Genomic DNA, 27326 nt, shown 5'->3' on the forward strand with positions numbered 1-27326 from the left:
ACAACAAGCTGTTAACTCGGTGGAATTGATGAGATAATGGTTCTCTATTTCACATATATCTAGTATTATATAATGATATAACCACTCTAGTTTGATATTATGATATAATCACTCTAGTTGGCATATACTCAGTATGATATAATGAAGTAATTGTGATAGGGTATTTAAGGTTTGAGAGAACTGGGAACAGGGTGAGTCAGTCAGAGTGAACAGACTGTGAAGGAGACAGACTGTGCAGGAGACAATAAAGATTTTAGACTCTATTCCATCTTTGAACATCCTCCTGGTGGCTACCTGCCTCCTGCACTCCTCCACTATGATTAAGGCTGGTCCCAAGATCCTCCAGAAAGCTAGCCCAGACATTACATTTTGGTGCCCTAAATGGAGGGCACTGAAAGAAGCATACTACATTGTGAGGCTCTGGACATAAGGACCTACACTCAGCAGTTCAAACTGATGGGATCATAAGTTCAGTAGAGAAGTCCCTGGGACCAGAAATAGGGTGAGTAAACTAGTCACTTTTGTTTTTCGGCTGAAGTGGGGAAAATACTAAGAAAAGAGACTTCCCTACACCAAGGAGAATATGTAGCAAGCATAGTTAGGTTGATAAAGAAGCAAGGTTTGTTGGTAACTTGGCAGCAGATCATTGTACTCTTAGAAATATTAGAGTGCACATCTCCTTGGTTCTCTAAGGAAGAGAACTTAGAGCCAGATAAGTGGAAACTAATGGGAGAGCAGCTATTTGAATATTACAAAAATAATGGTCCTCATTCAATTCCTGAGGAAACATTTTATATATATACATAATACAATTGACTTTAAGGAATCCCACAAGTTTTAAAATAAGGAACAAAGGAGAAAGAGCATGAGGGGGATGGTATTGACAAAGCTGCTGAAAAGCATGAAGAATTGGACAAGAAAGGAATTAAGTACAGTGCTGATGAAATTAAGGAGTATAGTCTTTTTCAGCAGGAGCTCTTAGGACCATTTCTCATCTAATGACCCTTTCCCCTCAATTTTGCCTTTGTGAGGGGAAGGAGGAATGGGAGAGACAGTAACATCATCAACACCACCCATGAAGCAGCTTTGTCCACCTGCTATGATACAATTACAAAAGGCACTAGTTAAAGCTAAAGATGAAGGACAGGATATATCTGATTTGAAAATAGAAGCATACCCTGTGATTGGAGAGTTTGACTCTTCAGGTCAAGAAAAACGAATATACACTCCTTTTAACCTGGAAATTATCAAAGACCTGAAAAAGGTTGGCAGTCTTTGTGGGTCTACATCATCTTATGTTAAGATGGTATTAGAGAACTTGGCTTATGAAATTTTAACCCCTAGTGATTGGAAATCTATAGCAAAGACATGTTTAGAACCTGCACAAAATTTGTTGTGACTTTCTGAGTAGAACTCTGTAGAATACAAGCCCAATGAAATATGGAGCCTGGAGTTAATATATCAGTCACTTTTGATCAACTAGCAGGTTTAAGTCCTTAAACAGACACTTTAGCACAGATTAATAACCCTGTAGCAGCATATGAGCAAATTGCTTCTGCTGCTGTCAAAGCATGGGGCACCTTCCCTGGAAGACAAGATGGGGGGAAGGCTTCACGAAAATAGTGTAAAGTCTAAATAAACTCTCTGCTGATTTTGTGGGATGTCTGCAGACAGCTGTCATACGAACTATTGGTGAAAATGCAGCAACAGAAATTATGATAAGACACCTTGCTAGAGAAAATGCTAATGAGGTTTGTAGAAGAATTATACTAGGACTACACAAGGATGCTCCTTTAGAGGAGATCATAAGACGCTGTACCACAGTGGGCACAAATACCTTTTATACCCAGGCTATGATGAACATGGGAAGACAGGGCCCCTTTTGGCAAGGGACTTCTAGAGAGACTCGACAATGCTTTCAATGTGGTAAAGTAGGGCATGAAAGCTCAGTGTTGGCATAGAAGACAGGATAGGAGAACAAGAACCAAAACCCTATGTCCAAAATTCAACAGAGGCTTCCATTGGGCTTCAGAATGTATATTGACTCAGGGAAATGGGAAGCAGGGCCCAGTTCCAGGACCCCAGACAAAAAACAGTTGGGGCATGACAGCAGCTGATATTACACCCAGAGAGTCTTTAGTTTAGTACTCCGATATGATCAATCAGCTGAGAAGCAACCTGATTGGAGAAAGGGATTACAGTTGGGGAGAATAGACTTGTAGGCAGCTGGGACTGCTGAGATATCCCCTGGAGAGGTGAAATCTGTCCCTGTGCAGCCTATGGATCCTTTGTATCCAGGCTCAGTAGGCTTGACCACTTCACCTCCTGAGAGTGCTTACAATACAGTGTCTATCCATACACTGATTTGGGAAACTGAGGAATGTGTAGCTAATATCCCAGTTACTAATACAGGTAGATAAAGTGTGACTTATCAACCAGGAAAAGTAGTAGCATCAGGTTTACTGATACACACTCCTGACAGGCAATCTGGTGATATTTACCCAGATTTTGACTCCCAGCAACAGAATCCAGGGATATTCTTGATTGCAGCTATTACAGCTAACCAGTCTATGCTCACTGTCTATGTAAAGGGAATCCATTGAAAGGATTTGTAGACCCAGGTGCAGATCATACAGTTATCAGAGAGGCCAGTTGGCCCAATCATTGGCCAAAAATTAAGGCAGATATGTTTGGCATAGAAGGATCAATAACAACTGAAGTTAGTGCTACCCCTTTGATATGGATATTTCAAGGTGAAACAGGAGTTTTTACTCCTTTTGTAGTTGAAAAATTACAAATGAGTACTTCAACTTTTTAGGCAGAGGTGCTGTTGAAGGCTTGCTTGCACTGTCACTTGTTCCCATTCAATGAAAAACTGATACACCAATGTGGGTAGAACAGTGGCCCTTAACAAATGAAAAAATTCAGGCCTTATTAGAAATAGTACAGGAGCAACTTGACCAAGGATACTTACAACCTTCTCTAAGTCCTTGGAGTTCCCCTGTATTTGTTGTAAGAAAGAAATCTGGAAAATGGAGGATATTGACGGATTTAAGAAAAATAAATGAACAGATGGAAACTATGAGAACTCTTCAGCCTGGACTTCCCTCTCTTACTTAATGCCTAGAGAATGGCCTCTTTGGGTTATAGACATTAAGTATTGTTTCTATTCTATCCCTCTAGATAAGGAGGATATGAAAAGATTTGTCTTTTCAGGACCTAGTGTTAATTTACTTGAGACTTATAAAAGATAGGAATAGACAGTTTTGCCACAGCGAATGCAAAACAGCCCTACTATGTGTCAAATGTATGTTGCTGCTGCTCTTACTCTAGTAAGAAAAGCATTTCCCAAGTTATGTTGTTACATTACATGGATGATATCTTAGGGTGTGCATCTGAGGAGTAAATGTAAAAAAGTATGTCTACAAAAGATCATAGAAACACTAAGGAATTACAAATTGCATATAGCTCCAGAAAAAATTCAAAGACATGCTCCTTTTCAATATTTAGGATATGAAGTATATCCTAAGGTACTTATAGTACAAAAACTTTCTTTAAGAACAGAGAAGTTGAACACTTTTAAGTGACTTTTCAGAAACTGATAGGAGATATCCAATGGATGTGTCCAGTGTTAGGCTTAACTACCTATCCATTACAACCATTATATGATATTTTAAGGGGAGACAGTGATTTAAATTTACCATATTCACTTACAAAAGAAGCTCAAGAGGCTTTGAGAGAGGTTGAACTGGCTTTATCCAACTTCAAGAACTTCAAGAGCAAGTGAAAAAGCATCCAGGTAAGATTTATATCTTGCATGTCCACTCTCTTAGTGGACTTCCAGGTCCTATTTTTGATAGTAATTCAAAGACAGATAGCCTTCTAATCATGTTGGCCAATACTCCTTTATTTTAAGAAATTCAAGAATCTCATTCTAAATATCATCAGGCTGCTCAAGCTTTACTTTTACAATTTGGAATAACAAGAGAGGAAGCTAGGAGCATAGTAAAAGCTTGTAGAGCTTGCCTTCCTTTCCATGTTTCTACATTCCCTCCAGAGAAAAACCCTTGTGGTTTGAGACCCAATGAAATTTGGCAAATGGATGTGACCCATTATAAATCTTTTGGTCATTTGACTTTTATCTATGTAGTAGTAGACACCTTTTCAGGATTTATTTTTGCAATACCAGCAGCAAAAGAGGCAGCCCAAGTGGTCATTGAATTCCTTATACAGGCTTTTGCAATTATGGGTGTGCTACGTGCAATAAAAACAGATAATGGACCTGCATGTATGTCTAAATATTTTGCATATTTTTGTGGACAGTATCAGATTTTACACACCACTGGTATACTTTTTAATCCTCAAGGACAGGCAATAGTAGAGAGGAGAAACAGAGACATTAAGACACTCGTCCAAAATCAAAAGAAAAGGGGAGCCACAGGTAACCCTAGAAAACTTTTAAATCTAGCTCTTTACACTATTAATTTTTTGATTTTTGATAAATATGCACTGGCTCTGGCAGACAGATTTTATAACCTGCCAGAAGGGACAGTGCAAGCAGCTCCACTATCTTTAGATAATTGCCAGGTGATGTGGAGAGATCCAGAAAGTGGTGAATGGAAGGAATCAGATAGGTGAACTGCTTGGGTGAGAGGGTTTGCTTGTATCTCTACAGATAGAGAAGGAATCAGATGGATGCCAATGAACCATATTCACCTTGTCCATCAGAGAGAGACAGAAAATGAGAAGACCCTTGAAACAAAGGAAAAGACTCAGGAAACATCAGATGGTTCCATCTCTGACTACACATGCCACTGAAAAAGCATGACTGTGCACATCAAAAAATTGTTGATGAGACTACTGCTGGACTTCAAAATTTGCAGGAATCATTTGATTCCCTGACACATTATGTGACTGTTGTAGGACTTCAAGATCTGCAGGAATCATTGGATTCCCTGACACACGAAGTAAGAGACAATAGATTGGTTTTGGATTATCTCTTGGCTACTGAAAGAGGTGTATGTGTGAATATTATTTATATACTCTTCTAGGATTTATGGACATGTATAATTCCACATATTGATTCATATTGTTTGTTACATCACTACTAGCCTATGCTATATTACTATATGCCTGGGTAATACCTCCCATGCTGATGGATTTATGTATACCTTATACAAGGTATGTGTATATATATATATATATATATATATATATATATATATATATATGTATGTATGTATATATATACATATACATATACAATATGCATACCTTATACAATTTATGTATACCTTATATAAGACCCTTCAGTCCAGAGGAAACCTGTGGTGTTCTCTTCTTTTTTATAATATAATGGTTCTCTCAGGGAGCAGGTTTCTTGGGGAGGTTTTCTGGAGGCAGCCTTAGTTTCAGTTCAAAGTAATAATCACTCCAAACACATCTAGGAGTTAAAATCCAGTCCTTTATTGTGTCCTTCAAAGTCTTGAGCTTTAGCCCCTAGCTCTCTTCGAATATCTCCAGCCAGCACAAAGATGGAATATGGAATGAATCTGTCTCCACCTCCGAGAGTGGGCTGGCCCTGAGAGATTCTTGCTTATATGCTGTACACTGAGTACATACCAATCATTATATCACTGGGAAACCATTATTTGTGGTAGGATTAAATCAATTCTAAAGTAGATTTAAACATTGCCTCCTCAATTCTACTTAGTATCTTGTTTCAAGTTCTGGCCCATAACATCTCCTTGTAGGATCAGATCAATCATAATGAACCATGCTAAATTAGATAATTATTGTCTCTATCAATTCCACTGTCTTAGCTCCTTAAGAATCTTAACAGAAACCTGCTAACAATATCTGGTTTGGTGTTCTCACTGAGAACCTCCCTGAGAAGTCAGAGAGGGCATGATCATCTCCTTTTTGGCATTTTCACCTCTCTTTCTGAGAAGTCAGGGAGGGCATGACCACCTGTGTTCTAAAACAAAAGAAAGTGGGAGATGTAGAGGGCCAGAACTCTGGAGAAGTATACTTGAAACAAGGATACTTACAAGGTTTTAATTCAATGGAATTGATGATATAATGGTTATCTAGTTCATATATATCTTATATGATATAATGATATAATCACTTTAGTTTGATATAATGATATAATCACTTTAGTTGACATATACTCAGTATATTGTTATGATGTAATTGTAAAATAAAATTGTAAAATAAGAGCTGAGAGAACTGGGGACAGGGTGAGTCAGTCAAGAGTGAACAGACTGTGAAAGGGACAGACTATGAAGGAGACAATAAGACTTTAGACTCTATTCCCTCTTTGACCATCCTTCTGGTGGCTCTTCTGCCTCCTGCACTCCTCCACTAAGATCAAGGCTGGTCCCAAGATCCTCCAGAGAGGTAGCCCAGACATTACAGAGGGGAGCTATCAGGAAAGAAAATGAAGAGAAAAAGCAGCTGTCCTGCCACTTAGACCTACTAATTCCATTAGTCCTGAGGCAGGGTGACTTTAAGGTCCCATGGTGAAGCTTTTGGAACTCCATGAATTAAACAAGTTTATGCTATATCATATTATGGCCTTTTCTTTTTTGTGTGTGACACAGGCAAAAGATAAATGTTAAGAACTTGGTGTTTTTAGAATCTAGAAATGTGAACATTTATCTGAACTTGGAGGATATGACATTCTAATCAACTTTAGTTTTCTAAGTGGGGGTTGGGGGGGAGAGAAGATCAAAGAATTCAAACTGAGATCCTTCCTTAAAAGATTATTAAGTGATTTTAAAATTCACTACTTCTTTTTAGAAAATTAAATATTGTTGGTTTGCATTTTTACCAATAATTGAGGTAGCCAGGTCAACCAGTGGATAGAACATTGAACCTATAGTCAGAAAGAGTTAAGTTCATAAGTGTGATTCTGAACAAGTCATTTCATTTTCATTTGCCTCAGTTTCTTCATCTGTTAAATGAAGACAATAATAGTACCTATCTACCAAAATAGTTGTGATGACCAAATGAAATAATATTTGTAAAAGAGGTCTATATTCCTAAGTGCTGTATAAATACTACTATCATCACAGTAGTCATATCCAGTAGAATATGCTATGTTTGTAGATTGCTGTGTTTAGAATCAGCTTTTATTATATATAATATTATATATATATATCATATATATAATATAATCAGCTTTTATTATATATACACATATATGTATATATATATTTATTATAATAGGTATTTATTAATAATCATTAACATTTTATAGGACCTTAGGATCTACAAATTTTTTTAAATAGATCATGCCATTGGATTCACATAATTCAGTGATGGAAGTATGGATTTTTTGCTCATTTTAAAGAGGGAAGTTTTGAAGTTATTGGTTTTGATGTCTGAGGAAATAATAAGGCTAAGTAACTTGCCCATGTTCACCCAACTAATAAATATCAAAAACAGTATTCGAACCTAAGTTTCTCCTAATTGAAAGTCCAGAATCCTTCCTATTTATCCCACTGCCTCTTTATTCTAACCTTTCAGTAAAGAGGTAGGAAAGAGAGAGATTAAAAAAACCCATCTCACATTTGGAGTCAAGGCAACTTTGAGTTTAAATCTTGCCTTGAACTTTACTTATACAGACATATACTAACTGAGTAGCCTTGGACCAGTCTCATAATCTCTCATTATATCCAAACAATTCATTAAGATTATAATGTGGTTGTTTAAAATAAATTATTCAACTGTAAATAATCTTTGTTACCCCATTTGGGGTTTTCTTGGCAAACCAGCTGGAATGGTTAGTTATTTTTTTTCTTCAGTCTGTTTTATAGAGAAGGAAACTGAGATAAACAAAATTAGGTGACTTCCCCAGGATCACACAGATACTGTTAAAGATCAGATTTGAACTCAGTTCTTCCTGACTCAAAGTCCAGCACTCTATCCACCATGCCACCTAGTTGTCCTGTAAATTGTAAAGCTTGTATCAATATGTCTTAGTAGACAGTTTTTTAAAAAAAAATTCACCATTTCCCTCATCTGAGATAAGTCAAAACAAAACAAAACAAAAATTTCTCTAAAACCTTCTACCAGATCAGAAAGAAAACTTAGAAAATTTACTATCAGATCTGATTTGAGGTCTCTTCAGCACCAATGTACCTAGCACACAATCAAATTCCAAAAGTTAGTCCTTGATCAAAAGATGTATACAATAGACAATGGTAGAATACACTAGCTGCATCCCATGTGAAACAAACAGAAAATGATGAGCACAAGATGAAAAAGAAGCAACTGGGCAGTGGAACTTTAAAAAGAGAGAAGATTCATAAGTGTTGCAGTCTCCTAGAAGCTTTATGGAAGAAGTGAACTTCCTTGGCTTTCTTTAAGTCCCAATAAAATCATGTCTTTCCCAATTTTTCTATTACTTGTTAATGTTTGTATGTGTATATTTGCATGTCGTCTCCCCCACTAAACTGTGAACTACTTGAGAGAAGGAATCATCTTTTGCCTCTTTTTGTATCTCCAGTGCTGCTTAGCATAATTCCTGGTTCATAGTAGATCCTTAATAAATATTTATTGACTGATATGGGTTGAATGAAATGACACAAAATTGGGTATGAAGAGTAGAAAATGGACCAATGGAGAGGCATGATATAGGGAACTGTAGAGAAAGGGATGACATGGCATGAACATTTCCCATAGCAGTCTTTTAAGTTTAGCTTTATAGATAAATTCCATTCTTGTCATGAATTTTAAATTATTCATCCATCTGGTCTTTTTACTTTCATAGAATTGGCAACACATATTTTCTTTATTTTCAAATTCCCAGGCTTTATGTACATGAAGCAAAGTTAGCTTCAAATAGTATGCATTTAATAAACAAGCTAAACCTTTCCCAAGGTCATCTGCCTAATCTCTACTAGTAATCCTAACCCTAGCCATTTCTGCTTCGAAGAACATTCCTGAAGGTTAGTTGCAATGTCACTCATACAAATTTATGGGAGTCCTCTGGAGTGGGAGCAGCACTTTTCAGACTTGGGCAGATGTTCTAGCATCCCACCCCAGTTAGATGAGCTGGACTGTTTTTTTTTTTTTTTAATCCTAGGATAAAGTAAGCAGATGTATCAATTCTTCTGTCTCAAAATGTGGCTACTTAACTACTAAATTACTAGGAACTTGTCAAAACTTGTAACTTGTCAAAAGGCTATAAATTCCCATTCCAGAACAAGGCTTTTTCCCCAAAGACTGCCTTAGACATGGAAAAACAGGTGGTCATAATTGGTAATTCTCTTTCTAATCTAATGCTTCAGCAGATAGATTGTATGAAGATAGATTGTGATCTGAAGTCAAATTGAAGATCATGCTGGGTTGTCAGTGAGGGACGAGTAAGTAAACATTTGGCCAGACAAACGTCAAGGATGGGATACAAGAAGATCACAGGAGCTGAAAGGAACTTGAATAAATCATCTAGCAGGGATTTTTAATCTGGAGTCTGGGAACTGTTTGATATATTTTAATTTTATATAAGAAATGGTGATTTCAACTTTTTTATAAAACATGGAAAGACTTGAACAAAATAATGAAGAGCAAGATGAATAGAACTAAGAGAGAATTGTATATAATAACAATATTTGAGTGAATAAGATATTTTGTCTATTACAAATATCCAAACTAACTATAAAAGACATATGAAGAAAGACGCTATCTGCATCCAGAAAAAGAACTGAAAAATAGAAATATTTGCAAAATAATTTTATATAGGTATGTATATATGTGTGTGTATATGTATATGTATATGTATATATACACACAAATACATGCCTGTTTATATTTAATAGTAGTCACATCTGGAAGGGGAGAAAAAAGAGAAAAAGTCCTCATTTTACAGTTGAGAAAATTAAGGCTCAGAAATTTCAATGATCTTCTGAGGTTGGAAGTCAGCAGCATAGCTGACTGGAATTTAAATCCAAGTTCTCTCTATATAAATCTGATACTTTTTGCCTAGAGTGCTATGAATGGTCTTTCAACTTTCTGGTCCCTTCATTGTTAAGAATTAATGCCCTATTAAGAAATAGCATTACCAGAGGTAGAGAAAAGAGGAATACTTTTGTAAAGGAAGGTTTTGGCTTGATATAGCATATTAGGATATTAGAGGGAAGGCCTCTGAGAGATTTGTCTATTATACAAATGGCTTACTTTGCATTGCGCTTTATAGTTTACATGACATTTTCCTTATCACAGTTTCCTGAAGTCAATAAAAGCAGATTTCACAGGATCTCAGAAAGGGGCATCAGAAGCAGCTGGGTGGCCTCTGAATTTTAGCTTCAAATACTTATTTGCTATTTGACGCTGGAAAATTTACTTTATCTCTTTCTGTTTTCATTTCTTCATTTGTAAAAGGGGGATAATGATAATCTCTAAGGTTATTGTGAGACTAAAAAGAGATAATATTTGTAAAATGCTTTGCAAACTGAAAGTGCTTTATTATTGGTACTATGATTGCCATCAACCATCAATCCAACTACCATTACCATCTATAAGTTAGTACAACTCCAATCTGAGAGGCATCCCTAACAAGTCCTTTTGTAGTTTCTGCTTGCTTATTTGTAATATGGAAAGCTTACTGCCTTTCTAAGGGACTCATCCTATTTTCTGGACAGATATAATTATGATATCATTTTCTTTTCCTTTGTAATTGCTCCCCAACTTCCCCTTGCAATGTGTATTCATTGTTCTGATTTTATCATAGCATTCCTCTTTTATGAGGAAACTAAGGTTGGGAAATATTAAGTGACTAAATCATAAGGATTTTTAAAATAGTACATAGTGGCACAAGGGAAAGGTCACCTTCATGTGAATCAGCCATAAGCCATGAAAACTCATAATGACATAAGGATTATATAATCAAGCCTGCTACATTAAGCAGTGTGGTAAAACCAGAGATTTCACCCAAAATGTCAAAACTAGAACCAGAGCCTAGGTCTTAGGATGCCATTTCTAGGCCATTTTCCTTTTCTCCCAAATTTTCCTATTTTCACTATTTCATTAAGTTGCAGTAATCTTCTATTGCCTTTAGTATCAAATATAAACTCTTATATTATTTAGTTAAAGTTATTCACAACCTGATCACTTTCCAATCATTTTACATTCTATCTCCCTCTACCTATTCCATCACCCATCTGTAATAGTTCTTTACTTTTAGATACTACATCTCCCATCTCTGCACTTTTGCACCATCCTCTAATGCTGTTCCTTCATAAATCCATCTCTTAGAATTCCTGCCTTTTTATAAGACTTAGAGAAACGAGGGTATGAAGGGGTTAGAGCATCATCCCTGGAGTCAGGAAGATCTGAGTTCATATTTGACCTCAGACATAAGCTGTGAGTCCCAGAGAAAGTCACTTCAGAGAAAGTCTGCTTCAGTTTCCTCATCTGTAAAATGAGCTGGAGAAGATGTTAAACCCACTCCAGTATCTTTTCCAAGAAAACCCCAAATGGAGACATGATGAGTCAGACACAACTGAAACTAAAGAATAAATAAAGACTAGCTCCTCCAAGAAGCCTTTTTCCCCTCCAGCTCCAGATGCCAGTACTTTTCTCTTTAAGGTTACTAATCATCTACTTTGTCAATATCTTGCTTGTTCTTATAGATTGTCCCCTCTCTCCCTCTAGAATGTGAGCTCTTTGAAGGCATAATGAACATACAAATGGATTGGTTAACAGCAGAAAGCAGATGATTAAAATGCTTAGCAATTTTAAGAAAAAGAACCAAAAATTTGGTTGGATAATTCCGTGAAAAAAAAAGGAATACACCCCCCCCCACACACACACACACTCACACACTCCAATCATTGCTTGACTTTTCCAGAAGAAAACAAAAACATAAAAACCCTTACAATAATTTTCCTTTTTCACAATGGCTTCTGGTTTTTAATCTTTTAGTTTTGGGCATTAATTAATGGACATGTGCCCTATATTGAAGAGGAAGGGGAACTAAAAAAGGAAAGAAGATGGGAAAGGCAGAAGGGAGGGCTGACAATGTCAGGAATGTTATAAAATGACTTATGGGCTGCAGGCTTTTTTTTTCTCCTTTCTCTAGAATAAACCCTTCCTTGCAATATATTTGTTGCACAGAGATTCTAACCCACAGAAATTCACACTGCAATAAAAGTTGATCAAAATTAAAATAAAATATGAACAATCCTTATTGACTAGATGAAGCCAGAATTAAATAAAGGCTTATGACTCGTGAATGTAAGTATTTTTAATATACTAAGCTCTATATCTTCTAAAAGTAATTAATGCCTTCATTACAGCTGTCTGTTATCAGCATAACCAATTTACTCTTTTGACTATCTAGACACTAGCTTTAAATTAAGAATCAGAGTTAATTTCTAACAAGCAGAGAAGTAATAAATGATTTATACCTATTCTACTTTTATGTAATGTTACATTTATTATTCAATTTAATCTTCAAGCATGTTTTTTTTTTAATTTCTGAAAGTCCAAAGTCAAGACAATTTTCCAAAGATTAAATCCACTTTAAAGACAATTCTTTCCAGGAAGCTCATTTTTAAATTAAATATTACCATTCTTTTTAATTTAAAAGACTGATTCCTAAAATACCCAATTAAATTTTAATAGTTTCAGAAATTGATGTCCTTTCCAGTACTATGATTTTAATAAATTTAAAATAATCATTTTCATTCTCCTTTGTAGCAAGTTGAAATATGTAGATATTTTTAGGACTGTATTTTTGCGTAATGGAAAAAGGAAAGAAAAGAGAAGAGAGAATACATAGAACACTGTTAAGAACTTTACAAACAATATCTTTTTTTTATCCTCATCCTGTCCTTGTGAAGTAGTATTATTCCCCATTTTAGAGTTGAGGAAACTGAGGCAAAAAGTTTAACATTAATTGATAAGCATATGTCCTAAGTAGAAAGTGAGGAGAACAGAAAAGGAGGAAAAGATGGGGAAAAACAGAAGGCAGGGCTGTCAAATGACTTGCCTAGGATCACATTGCTAAGACGTGTTTGAGGCTAAATGTGATCTCAGATCTTCCTGGCTCTAACCCTGGTCCTCTACCACTGCAACACCAACCCATAGTAAGCCCCAAGAATCTATCCTTCAGTTAACATCCATCTTATCGAACATATCCAGATTTGCTACATTCTATGTTAGAATAGAGACATGAAGGGAATTTATTCTGCTTTTTGGATATCTTTGGGATATAGACTTAGCAGAAATATTGCTAGATCAAGGGTATATACAGTTTTAAAGCCTTTGGACATGATTCTAAATTGCTCTCCAAAATGGTTAGATCAATTCATAACTTCACCTGTAATGTTCTGGTTAGCTTTCTGGAGGGCCTTTGATCTCAGCAGAATAATCACCATGAGAATAGGCAGGGATAAAGTCCTAAGTCTTTATTATCTCCTTCAATCTCACAGTTTGCATCAACAGTCTCAGTCAGTCAGCCAGTCAGCAGTCTGCACATCCAAATGAAATGTCCTGTTTTCTAAGGGTTCCAAGTTGGGGGTGACAAAATTTATCATTGCTTTCTAGAGCCCCCACATTGGGGTGGATTAAAATATAGTATCCAGACTAGCTCTCTGGAGGATCTTGGAACCAGCCTGAGTCCTTGGTCTTAGTGGAGGGATGCAGGAGGCAGGAGAACCACCAGCATGGTGGGAAATGGAATGTCTCTCTTCCAGTCCTTGTTGGCTCTTACATTCCTTATTGTAATTACATCATTACAGCATACTGATTATGTGTGAACTTAGAGAATCATTACATCACCATGCTAAGTACTAAGTATATATATAAACTTGTTATGGGCTAGAACTCTGAAACAAGGATTCTTACAAGGTGTTAAGTCAGTGGAATTAATAAAAACAATAGCTATCTAGTTTAGCATGGTGCTTAATAGTTCTCTAGTTCAGTACGTGTACTTAGTACACTTAGCTGGAGGCTGAAGCACAAACCCTTGGACTCAGATTCATTCACTTCATCTCACATACCTTGGTGACAGGCTCTCTTCCTTCGATTCTCCACTGAAACCAAGACTCCAGAAGGCCTTTAAGAAAGCTAACTGGGCCCAGGAAAGGAGACAAGACTTTGAAAGAGATAATAAAGGATTTGGACTTCAACCTCTGGCTACTCTTGCGGTGATTATTGAACTGAAATGAAAACTGCTTGAAGAGACCCCCAGGAAACCAAACCAAGAACATTACATAAACTAGATAACGATTGTCTTATCAATTCCTCTGAGTTAACACCTTGTTTCAAGTATACTTATCCAGTATGTTGGCCTAGAGATAGAGTGAGAAGATATACAAGACTCAAAACCCTATGTCCAAAATGCAACAGAGGCTTCCATTGGGCATCAGAATGTAGACTGACTCAGGGAAATGAGAGGTGGAGCCCAGCTCCAGGGCCCCACACAAAAAACAGGTGGGACATGATGTCAGCCAAGGTTACACCCAGAGAGTCTTTAGAAGTTCAATACTCTGTCATGATCAATCAGCCAAAAAGCAATCTGATGGGAGAAAGGGGAGAATACAGATTTTTATAATCGACAGAAAGGCAATGTCCAGTGCAAGCAGCTCCAATATAATCACCAGGTGATGTGGAGAGATCCAGAAAATGGTGAATGGAAGAGACCAAATAGGTTAACTGCTTGAGGGAGAGGTTTTGCTTGTATCTTTACAGATGGAGAAGGAATCAGATGGGTGCTAACAAGCTGTATTCACCTTGTCCACCAGAGAGAGACAAAAAAGTGAAAAACCTTGAAACAAAGGAGAAAACTCAATAAACATCAGGTGGTTCCATCTCTGATCACATGTGCCACTGAAAAAACATGATTGTTAACCCAATGTGTATGACAATTAATTCATGAGCATCAAAAATTGTTGATAAGACTGTTATAGAACTTCAAAACCTGCAGGAATCATTGGATTCCTTGACATGTGAAGTGATGGATAGTAGATTCATTCTGGACTATCTCTTGACTGATGAAGGAAGTGTATGTGTGCGATTGTTATTTATATACCCTCCTCGGACTTATGGACATGTATATTCATATTGTTTGTTATATCACTATGTTGATTCATGTTGTCTGTTATATCACTACTAGCCTGTGTTATATTACTATGTGCTTGTGTAATACCTCCCATGCTGATGGAGTTATGTATACCTCTTTCAAGTGAAACCCTTTAGAAACCTGCTAACAAAATCTGGTTTGACTCCCCATTTCCATTTGGTGTTTTCATCTCCTTTCCTGAGACATCAGGGAGGATGTGATCATCTCCTTTTTCGTATTTTCACCTCCCTTCCTGAGAAGTCAGGGAGGGTGTGACCACCTATGTTCTAAAACAAAAGAAAGTGGGAGATATAGAGAGCCAGAACTCGGGAGAAGTATACTTGAAACAAGGTGTTAACTCAGAAGATTGATGAGACAATGGTTATCTAGTTTACATATATACTTAGTAGTTAGCATGGTGATGTAATAGTTCTCTAAGATCACACATAATCAGTATACTGTAATGATGTAACTACAATAAGGTATATAAAAACCAACAAGGACTAGAAGAGAGACATTCCATTTCCTACCATCCTGGTGGCTCTCCTGCCTTTTGCATTCTTCCACTAAGACCAAGGCCCATCTGAAGGTCCCCCAGAAAGCTATCCAGGCCCCAAGCTAAGGAGACAGACTATGAAAGAGATAATAAAGACTTTGGACTTTATTCCTGACTATTCCTCATGGTGATTATTCTGGTGAAAGCTAGCCAGAACATTACATTCATCAATAATGTATTAGTTTCCTAGTTTTCCCATATCCCCTCCAACATCCAATATTTTTCCATTTTTGTATTATATTAGCCATTATGATAGGTACAAAGTGTTACCTCAGAGTTGTTTTAATTTTCATTTTGCTGTTCAATAGTAATTTAGAGCATTTTTTCATATAACTATAGATAACTCTCATTTCTTTTTTTTGAAAACTGCCTGTTTATATCTTTTGACTATCAATTGGATTTTTATAAATTTGAACTTGTGTTTTTATAAATTTTAAATGATTTGCAATTTACAAATTCCCCCTCACTTTTCTGTTTTCCTTATAATTTTGGGTTGCGTTAGTTTTGTTTGTGCAAATATTTTTAAATTTTATATAATCAAAATTATCCATTTTACATTGTATAATGTTCTCTATATCATCTTTGGCCTAATTTCTTCCCTTATCTGACAAACAAACCATTCCACATGCTCTCTTAATTTGCTTATGGTATCACTATTTATGTGTAAATCACTTATACCTATTGTAACCTTATCTTGATATTTAGTGTGAGATATTCTTTGTGGCTTCATAATCAAACCATCACATTGTCTGCAAAAGTGTTACTTTTGTTTTATTTAAGCCCTCATTTTTTAGTCCTTATCTTATTTTTCTTGCTGAGCATTTAGTTGGTGCAGTGGATAGTGTTGAACCTATTGTTAGGAAGATACATTTTACTTAGTTCAAATCTATCTTCAGATAATTAGTAGCTATGTGACCGTGGGTAATTCATTTAACCCTGCTTGCCTTATTTTACACATCTGTGAAATGAGCTTGAGAAGGAAATGGCAAATCACTTCAGTATCTTTGCCAAAAAATTCCCAAATGGGATCATAGAGTCAGATATAACTGAAACAAATGACCAACAACAATTGCTCCTACTCTCTTAATTAGAGCTAGATCAAAAAAATAGTAGGGAAAGATCTGTCCTTAGTATATGTCTTTTATTCACTGAGAAAACTTTTAGTACTTCTTTATTGTAATCAATTCTACCCTTTTACTATCTATGCATATATAGCCATTATATATATATATTATATATATATATATTTATATATATATATATATATATATATATATATATATATATATAAAGAGAGAGAGAGAGAGAGAGAGAGAGAGAGAGAGAGCGCCATTATTTTAATGGCCTTTATATGCCTAGGATCTAACATTTTGTTCATCAATTTTAGCATAAATGAATGTTGTATTTTATCAGAAGCTTTTTCTGCATCTAATAATATAATCAAGTGGTTTTGGTTACTTTTTATCTTTACTGTGATTAATTAATCTATTTGTTTTCTTAACAATGAACCACTTTTTTATCCTTATATAAATTCAGTTTGATTATAGTAATTTTCCATATATCCATTAATTCATTTCCTAGGAAATTATTTAAGATTTTTGCATTGATGTTATTGTTTCCTTTCTATAATTCTCTTTTGCTTTTGCGAATAGGTAATAAAAATCTTCATTTGACCAACCAACCATCCCTTTGAGGTATTATCCCATATCCCCATCTTTCTCAGATAATCTTCTTGGTAAAGCTTTACCAAGTTCTTCCACTTCCTCTCCTCTCATCTTCAACTAATTGTTCTTCAACTGGCTTCTATCTTCACCATTCAAACTAAAATCTTTTTAAATCTAATGGCCTTTTTCTCAGTTCTCATCCTTTTTGACCTGTCTGCAATATTCCTACTATTCACTATTGCTTTTCTGGTTATTATCTTTTCACTGAGTTTTCATGACACTATTTTCTCTTGGTTTTCTTCTTATCTGTCTAACTTTACCAGATCATCATCTATAATATGTTCTTTAACTGTGGGTACATATCAAGCCTTTTTTATTCTCTCTCTATACTCTCTGTTGATGACTTCATCAACTCCCATGGGTTTAATTATTACATCTCTGAAGATGATTCATAAGCATACATCTAACCACATTTCTCTCCTGAGAAATTTCTCACCACCTATGTATTGGGTATTTCAAACTGGGTGTTCCAGGATATTTCAAATTGTCTGTGATGAAGATAACTCAAACTCAAAATGTGCAAAACAGAACTGAGTTAGTTCCTATTAAAAAGTTCCTGTGTGGTGGAGGGAGGGAGGGGAAAAATCGGAACAGAAGTGAGTGCAAGGCATAATGTTGCAAAAAATTACCCTGGCATGGGTTCTGTCAATAAAAAGTTATTTAAAAAAAGTGTACTAAGCTAAGTGCTGTGTACTAGCACTGTGCTAAACACTGAGATACAAAAAAGTAGGGGAAAATTTTACCCAAAAAAAATGAAAAAAACCTAATTTTCTTCAAATGACAACTTAAAAATTTTAAAATAATTGAATTATTCTTTCCAAAATATTAAAAAAAAATTTAATTTTCAAGAAATTCAAAAAATCCCTGTTTGAATGAAAAAATTTAATTTAAAACATCAACACCCTTTAAAAAAAAAAAAAGGAAATTTCAAAATTTTTTCTAAAAAAAAATTTTCGCCCAAAACCATTTAAAACCATAAAAAAGGCCCCGGTCTTGGCTGCCCTCATTAAAAAAACCTAATTGTTTCGAAAACAAAACTTGGGTCAGAAAATAAACTCCCCGGTTCTTTTTCCAGGGAAAAGATACATTTAATAAAAATGTTCCTTTTTTTGGGAAAAAACCTTAAACCCTTTGTTTTAAAATAGTAAAGATCGAAAAAGGTAAAAATAACTCTTAAAATTTTTTTTTTAAAAAAAATAATTAAAATTTGGGTGTCGATATAAATTTAAAAAAGGGAAGGAATGGAAAAAAATGGCAAAAATGGGAAGGGGAAAAAAAAGGGGAAACCCCCCCGGGGAGGAAGGAAACACAATTGAGGGAATTTAAGGGGGAAACTTGGTTGGTCTTCCCCAAAGTTTAAAAAAAAAAAAATTTAATTTGTTTTAAAAAATTCTCCTTTAAAAGGGGAAAAAAAAAAGAAAAAGGTTAAAAGGAGGGGAAAACTAAAGGGGGGAGGGAATTAAAAGGGAAAGATGGGGAAAAGAGGGGGATTTAATTTAAAAGGGGAAAATGGGGGAGGCAAAATAAAAAATTGGGGTTTTGGGGAGGAAATCATTTGAAAAGAAATTAAGGGGAAAAAAAAGGGGAGAGGCGGGGAAAAAAAAATTCCAAAGGGTTTACAAAAACAATTTAAACAGGGGGTTAAAGAAAGGTAAAAGGTTGGAAATCCTTTTGCCAGGGGGCAAAAAGGGTAGCCTCCATCTCAATAAAAAGTTTGACTAATTAAAAAGGTAAGGAAGGAAACACTCCCAAGTAGGCCCGGCTTCAATTTAAACTAATCCCAAGGGAGGCTCGCCCTAAGGAGAATTTAAAAGTTGCAAGAAGAAATAACAAACAAACGTTTAGTGGGACCAACCTTTGGAAAACTCAAACCGAAAACAAAAAAAATTAAAGGAAATTTTAAAAATTTTTTGGGGTTTTGGAAAAATTGGGAGAAAAAAAACTTTTTACATTATAATAAAAATTGACCTTATTAGAAAAAGCCAAATTAAAGAAAAAGCAAAATATAAATTTCTTTTAATAGTAAAAAAAACCCAAAAAAAAGGGGGAAATAGAAAAAATTTGGGAAAAAAAACCTCATTTAAAAAATTTGGGTAAAAAATTTAAGATACAATTAATAATTTTAAAAAAAATAAAATGGAATAAAAAATTTTGGGGAAAAAGGGTTAATAAAGGGAATTTTATATTTGAAGAAAAAAAAAAAGAAAAGATTGAATTGGGTTAACTAAAAAAAAATAAAAAACCAAAAAAACCCCAATCAAACTAAATTGGAAATTCAAAAAATTAAAAAGGAGAAAAATTAAAAATATTGAAATAAAAAAATCATTGAATATAAAAAATAAGAGGCAAGGAAAAAAAAAATAGATAACCTTGGTAAAACATTGAAAAAGGAGGGGGAAATTTGAAAATTGTGCTTAAAAATGAAAAAAGGGAACTTTCCACCAAGGAAGAGGAAATTGAAAAAAAAAAAAAAGAGCTAACTTAGCCAAAATTTGAAAAAAAGTGAAAGGACCCACCAAAATAAAATTTTGTTAAGAGAAAAAGAAATTTTGAATATCCCACAAAAAAGAAATAGCAGAAATTTTAAAAACTCCCCAAGAAAAAATTTCCCAGGCCAAAGAAGGAAAAAAATTTAAAAAAAGGCCCCAGTAAAAATATTTGAAAAATAAATGAAAGCCCCTACCAAACCCCCATGACACAGCTGGTAAAGAACCTAAACCAGGTAGGGAAAACAAAAGAAAAATAACCAACCCCTATGAAATATTTAAAATAAAAAGATTTAAAAAAGATACAGAAAATATCTCCAAGATAAATAACCATACTAAAAAAGAAATTTTCCAGGAATAAAGGCTTAATATTAGGAAAAACATCAATATAATTTGGCCGTTAAAAAAAACCAAAAACAAAACCATATGATCATCCTAAAGATGGAAAAAAAGCATTTATAAAAAATCCAACACCATTCCTTTAAAAAATTAAAAAGAAAAAAAGGCTTTTCTTAAAAAAATCAGCAGCCCAAAAAACCACAAAAAGAAAGAAAAAAACCAAAAATTTAAAGGGAAAAAAAGTCCCAAAAAAATTTACTATTTAAAGTTTAAAACCTACTATACAAAAAGCTGAGAAAAAAGAGATTAAAGGGAAAAGAAAGAAAATGAGGAAGCCAAAATTACACCTTTGCCATGATTTGGTGGTATACCTTAGAAACCCCAGAATTCCAAAAATTAAAAAATAATCCAAAAACTTTAAAAGGTGGTTAAAAAAAAAACCCCCACATAATTTTCCCAAAAAGAAAATTTTATTTCACAACAAAACCAACAGTCGGAGTTAAAAAAAAGAAATTCCATTTAAAAAAAGTAACTCTGAAAAAAAATTTTAGAATCTACTGCCAAGGAAAAAGAAACCCTTTATAAAAATTAAAAAACCACTTTTCACACAAATTAATCCCATCAACCAATTGAAAAATTAAATGCCTTGGAAGGCGAGCAAATATAATAAAGAGCCCATCAAAAACCAACTTTTATTTAGCTTTCCAATCAGACCCCAAAAAACTACTTTTAAATACCGAAAATAACAACATTCATATGGAAAACAAAAGGCAAGAACAAAATTAATAAAAAAAAACAAATATTTTATTGTACCCAAAAATCTAAAAATTATATTATAAGCAGCAGACCAAACATTTGGAGGTAGAAAGAAGTTATCAGGGAAAAAGTTCAAGGGAAAAAGAAAAACAAAATAGCAAACCGCCCTTTGAAAAACCCAAAAGATCCCACTTTTGGGATAAAACTTATTTTGAAAAAAAAAATGCTAAAATTAAAAAACCCAATAGGCAAACTGGATTGACCAACTTAAGCGACAAAGTAAGGCAAAAATGGGTTCTGACCAGAAAAAATGAAATATTTAAAAATTAAGGAAATAGGAATTTTACACTCAGACCGGGGGAAGGTTTAACAAAGCAAAAAACATTATGCCAAAAAAGAAAATTTAATCCAAACTTTGAAAAAGTTTTTAACAAACAAAATCAATGGAACAAAAAAGGGAAAAAATAAACGGGAAAAATTTTTAAATCAAAAACGATAAAGGCCCAAAAAAATAGAGAATTAACTCAATTTAAAAAATCGATTTCCCCCAAAAAAGGTCAAAGAAGAAGACACCAGAGAAGAAAGAAACTATTTCAGTCAAAAAAATTCCCTCTTATTAATCAAGAAAAATAAAAACAAATAAAACACACCTGCAAATTGGCTAAAGACAGGAAAAAAAAATTTTGGAGAGGGAAAACTGACATTGATTCGTTGGGGATTGAACAATCCAACCGAGGATTTGAACATCCAAAAAGTTTCAAACTTGCAACCCACCAGCTCATTACTATTTATCCCAAAAAATTATAAAAGGGAAAGGGACCGTGCACGAATTTTGTAGCCCTTTTGTTGGAAGAAACAAAGAAGGATGTCCATTGAGAATGGCTGAAAAAGTGGAAGGAAAAATGGAAATTCGCTTAAGAAAGCCAAAAAACAAAGGCCGAGATTTAAACGGCAAAAGAAAGGACCAGAGATCTTTAAATTCAACAAAATACTAGTTCCAGTTCGAGGATTTGTCCCAAACCCAAAATCAAACTGTCCGGAAAAAAACCTGACAAAAAAAAAAAATCCATTAAAAACTATTTTTTTTTTCACAATAAGTTTTTTCAGATCACTTTTTCAAAAATAATTTTTAGTTTTTTAAAAAAAAATTTCTACTGGTCATCCTCCATTTGGGGAGGGGTGGGGGGAAGAGGGAAAAATTGGAACAAGAGATTTGGAATTTTAATGCTGTAAAGTTACCCATGTATATATCCTGTAAATAAAAGGCTATTAAATTAAAAAAAAAAAAAAAAAAAAAAAAAAAGAGAGTTATAGTACTTCATACAGGATATATACAGAGTAGATAGAAGGTAATCTGAGAAAGGAAGACACTAACAACTAGTAGGACCAGAAATGGCTTCCTGAAGAAGGTAGAGTTTTAAGCTGTGTCTCGAAAGAAGCCAGGGAAACTATGGCAGAAGTGATGGACTGAAGCATTCCAAGCTTTCCAAACATTCCAAGAAGACTAGTACAAAAATACAGAAATGAAAGATAGAACATTGTATTCAAAACACTGAAAAAGGCCAATGAAAATAAATCATAGAATATATGAAAAGTTGAATTATATGTAAGAAATCTGGAAAGGTAGGAAAGATTCAGGCAATGAAAACTTTTTGGAGGTGACAGGATGATTTAATGGGATAGGGGGTGATCTAGGCAGACCTACTCTTTAGAAAAATCACTTTGGCACCTGAATATATTGTGGATTGGATAGGGGAGAAACTTGAGGTAGGGAGAACAATTAGAAGGTGATTGCAATAGTCCAGGCAAGAGGTGATGAAGTACTTAATTAACACTGTGCTGGTTTGAGTGAAGAAAAATAAGAGACTCTAAGTCTCTTTTGAGACCCTATGTCTTTCCCACTCCTACTTTACCATGTCTACCTTCCTTTTATGTATTATCTTTCCCCTTAAGAATTTAGCTAATTGAAACACAAACTTTCTTTTTGCTTGTATTTGTATTCCAAAGGCTTAACACAATGTCTGGCAATAATAAACAATCTATAAATCCATCAATCTAATCCATTTTTATTAAACACTTAACTATGCCAGACTCTGTATTAAGCTTTGGGAATTAAATTAACAAAAAGAAAGACAGCTTTTGCCCTCAAGGAGTTTACAATAAAAAATGGGAAGAGGTGGTTAAAGATCTAGAGACATCTTATTTTGCAGACACAGCAAAACACAAAGAGTAGAGTGGGTCAAAACATCTCATTTCTTCCCTCTATAAAGAAAAGCATTGGGAGGAGTTTGGTATTCTGATCCTGAGCCTTCCAATCAGATGGGATAGAAACCTGAGGGAGGTGGTGACAAGTTGAGGCTTGACTGAGAGGTTTGTGAGGTATTGAAGATGATAGGCTTAACTCAGGTGGAGTTGAAACCTGGCAGATCTTCTATCTCACATACTCTTTAATATACACTTAGTGACAGATCCATTAAATAGTAATTTCTGTGCCTGGAACCAACAGCATGAAACAGGAACTAGTCCAAAATTTAAGACACTTGCATTTGTGCTAGATAGAAGGAAAAAGAGACTTTCATATCCTTTCTCATTATAGAGGAAAGAAATATGTCCTTACATAGCATAATGAAATTATTGTTAAGGAGACTTACAAGAATGTAGTGGAGGAATGGAAGGGCATAGGGGAAAATTTAAGGGAAAGCCAGTGGGAGAAGGAAGGTATTATCTGATAGCTTCCCCTTTTAATTCATAATTTTTGCTAATCAGCAAGATTCAGTGGGATAGGATGCTGAATTTGGAGTCAGGATTATTATTCATCATTCTTGAAGAGGACCAATTACATAGGAAGATAATGTCTTGACTTGCAAACTAACTGGATGTAATAAGTGAGACAGAATTGTAAATTCATCAACTTTTCTCTCCTCCAGAATTACTGGAGTCTAGTGGCAAGACTTTACTTTAGATGGCTCAGGAGTCAGAAATATTTGTTCAAAACTGGTCCCAGAGACCAGTTTTGCTGTGTGACTCTGGACAAGTCAATCCTTCTCAGCCTCAGTTTCCTTATCTATTAAACTGGGGTAAAAATAGACCTACTCTCAGGATTTTTGTGACAATGAAATGAGAAGGCATTTGAAAAATATAAAGTGCTATATAAACAATAGCTTTTATTAATTGTTTGGAAAGTTCAGTTGTTTCTATGCTATAGAAAGAGATTAAGTGCTGTTGAAGTCCTCTACATTTTTGCCAAATACAAATCTCTAGACACTCTATCCTAGTTATAGCTCCAATCAGTCCCAATGTACACACAAATTGATGTGTTCCCTCTTCTACAAATCTCTATCCCTATAGTTCCTTATCTTCTCCTCTTCTCTTCTTATCTTACAAAGTAAAATCTTATAGGATTTCCTTCTTCCCTGACATTCTGCTGTTCTCATTTGAGGAGTGTGCTCAAGCATCCAACTGGAAAAGCTATTCAAATACTAGTCCATATTTAATTAAAGCCTCATTTTTGTCTTTAATAATAGCACCAATCTTGAGACCATTCATCCACATTTCTCCTACATATTGTATTTGTGTAAGAAGTCTAATATTAGTTTATAATAAGAGATAGCATTCTTTCAACTAAATGTTCAAAATTATTCAATTCTGTCCTTGAAACATTAATTTTTGTCCTGATTACAAAATGAGTTTCTGTGAACTGTCAAAATATGGAGATACCTTGTTTTTCAGAGCTAAAATCCAGTGACTAAGCTGTGTCTTAAGCTAGGTATAAAAATAATCCTTTGCACTCTGGATGATATCACCCTCTGGTGTTTCTTGGACAAGCATAAGGTGTTCACTGAGGAATTTATCTCCCCTTATTTCTAAGCATCATTCCTTTTATGTTTATAAGTGGCTCCAGCATTAGCAATGTTAAAGTCCTCATTCTAGGAGGTAAATTTCCTCCTGCAGGTATCATTTTCCTCACTATGAAATTAATTAAACTTCTTTTTGTATCCTGATTCTCCTGTCTTGAGCCTGCTTTGCATGACTCGGGCCACTCATAGGTTAGAGGCCTGTTACTGTCCCGTTGAAAGAATAAAATACAAGTAATCTCTTTCTAGAGGGAAACATCTTTTCTACTTAGGGGCAAGAATGTTTGGTTATGTCTACTGGGAGTGTCCAGCTGATTTGGCAAGACAAGGTTTATGTCCTTCCTGCTCTGTGGAAGCACCAAATCTAAGGGCCATTTGGTTTTTTGTTGTTGTTGTTATTATTGTTTATTATGTCATTATTGTTTGTTATCATTATTGTTGTATTGTTTCTGACCTTTTGTGAGTCCATGGAGTTTTCTTGGCAAAGATACTACGATGGTTTGCTGTTGGATGTTCTTGTTCTTTAAAATATAATAAGATGGTTCTCTCTGAGAGAGAAGGTTTCTTGGGGAGGTTTGCTGGAGGCAGCTTTAGTTTCAGTTACAAGTAAATAATTACTCCAAAATCACAGTGAGTTGATAAAAATTCAGAGTTTTTATTGTGTCCTTCAATATGTGTCCAGTTAGCTCAGGCCTATCTCTCTGCTTGGTTCCAAGAGCTCTTGCAGCTTTGTCCTTGGCTTCTGCCTCTGCTTTCTTCAGCCTCCAGCCAGCACCAAGTTGGACGATGCAATGAATCTCTCTTGCCTCGAAGATAGGGCTTGTGGGCTTCCTCCCAGAGTGCTCCTCTCTGACCCCAGTCAGTGTTCCGGAGAAATTCTTTCAAGTTCTGAGAACTTCCTGTATATATATGATCTCCCAAAGGTTAACTCCTCCTTCTGGAGGCAGGGCTTAAGGGAGGTGTAAATTCGGATATCTCTTTCTAAACCCTGAAATCTCCCAAACATGTGAACTCCAATGAGTACTTAAATATTTCTTGCTTCTATGAGCTCTCTAATGGTGTGAACACAAGCATCGTTTCTATCAGTATTAGCAACCCATCATCCTGCAAGGATTCATTCTAAGGTATGAACCAACAAGCACTGTATCAATTCTATTGAGTGAACACCAAGACCCTGACATCACTCTTGAGTTTTCACTTTGTTTCAGGTTGAGTTGACACTAGAATTCCAACAGTTTGCCATTTCCTTCTCCAATGGATTAGGATAAATAGAGATTAAAAATTAAATTAAACAGAGATTGCCCAGGGTCATAGAGCTAGTAAGTGCCTAAAGCCTGATCATTACTCAAGTCTTTCCAATTCCAGGTCTGGTACACTATCTACTGCACCAACTAGCTGCCTCTCCCCCAAAAGATGTAATTATATGTAGGGAATTTAATTTTAATTTTGGGAACATTTTGTGTCAGAGAGGTGCCCATGCTGATGAAGTCTTTAATTTTGATATCAAAGGAATATAAAAGGCAATATAAAGAATTCAGATTGCAGTCATCTTGAGATTCTCTGAGTCTAACAGGGGTGGGAAAACTATCAGGCATACTATCTGTATCCCAGAGCCCCTCTTAATGTTCATTATTATTGAGAAAGATTTCCTTTGAGACATTTGGACAATATATTTGCCCTTTTGCTAATATTTAGTGACAATCAGGAAGTTTGTCAACTTGAAAATAACCACGGAAACTGACTAGGGAATCCCCCACAACAAACAACCAAATGTCTGTATAAACATTCCCACTGCCAAGGTAATCTTCAAAGTCACTCAGTTATCTAAGTTTATCTATTTCCCCCAAAGAAATCATGTGTTCACTTATTCAGAAAAAAGACAAAAGCTCACAACCACTATTGTGGCCAGAGATTGTTTAGAAGGAGGAAAATAATTTTGTGAGGGAGTATCCTATGTTGGGATGGCAGAGACTATAGGATTATTCAAGTTATTGCAAGACCATTTTTTCAAGGAAGTGCCCTGTGAAACATGTTTCTTTCAGCTCTCCTGGATTGAGTAAATAATGAAACTTCTTAAGATGCACAATTAAGGGTTTCAGTGTCTGCAGCTTCAACTCAAGAGTTTTTAAAAACCAGGAATCAATGAATTCCCATGAACTCTACAAATGGAATGTTGAGGAAATGGAAGTGAGGTTGGGGGAATCTGTTAATTTGGAACATATTTATATTTACCAGTCTTTGAAAATTTGTATTTCTTTCAAATTTAAAAACATCACCACGGACCTCACCAGACTTCCAAAGTCATCTATGACATAAAAAGGTTAAGAATCCATGTTCTGTTGAATAGGACAGAGGGAAGATCAGAATTAGAATATGGGTTCAAAGTTTATCAAAGAGTACTGAGAATGCTGAGTTTCTGAAACTAAGAGCAAGACTAGTCTGCTTGTTGAGCTTTCTAACTATCACTTAGCCTAAGCTATTATGCATTATAAATATAATAGTCATTTCCTGAAACAACCCCACCAAGTTATCTTGTGA

At 35.0% G+C, this 27326-nt stretch overlaps 1 protein-coding gene across 2 annotated transcripts in view; it reads right to left on the reverse strand.

Moving 5' to 3' along the window:
• The window catches only part of PTPRR (protein tyrosine phosphatase receptor type R), a 371281-nt gene that overhangs the window by 311607 nt on the left and 32348 nt on the right, over positions 1-27326 (reverse strand). The window lies entirely within an intron of this gene.

Source organism: Sarcophilus harrisii, chromosome 5, assembly GCF_902635505.1.
Source record: "Sarcophilus harrisii chromosome 5, mSarHar1.11, whole genome shotgun sequence".
In the NCBI taxonomy this organism is placed as follows: domain Eukaryota; kingdom Metazoa; phylum Chordata; class Mammalia; order Dasyuromorphia; family Dasyuridae; genus Sarcophilus; species Sarcophilus harrisii.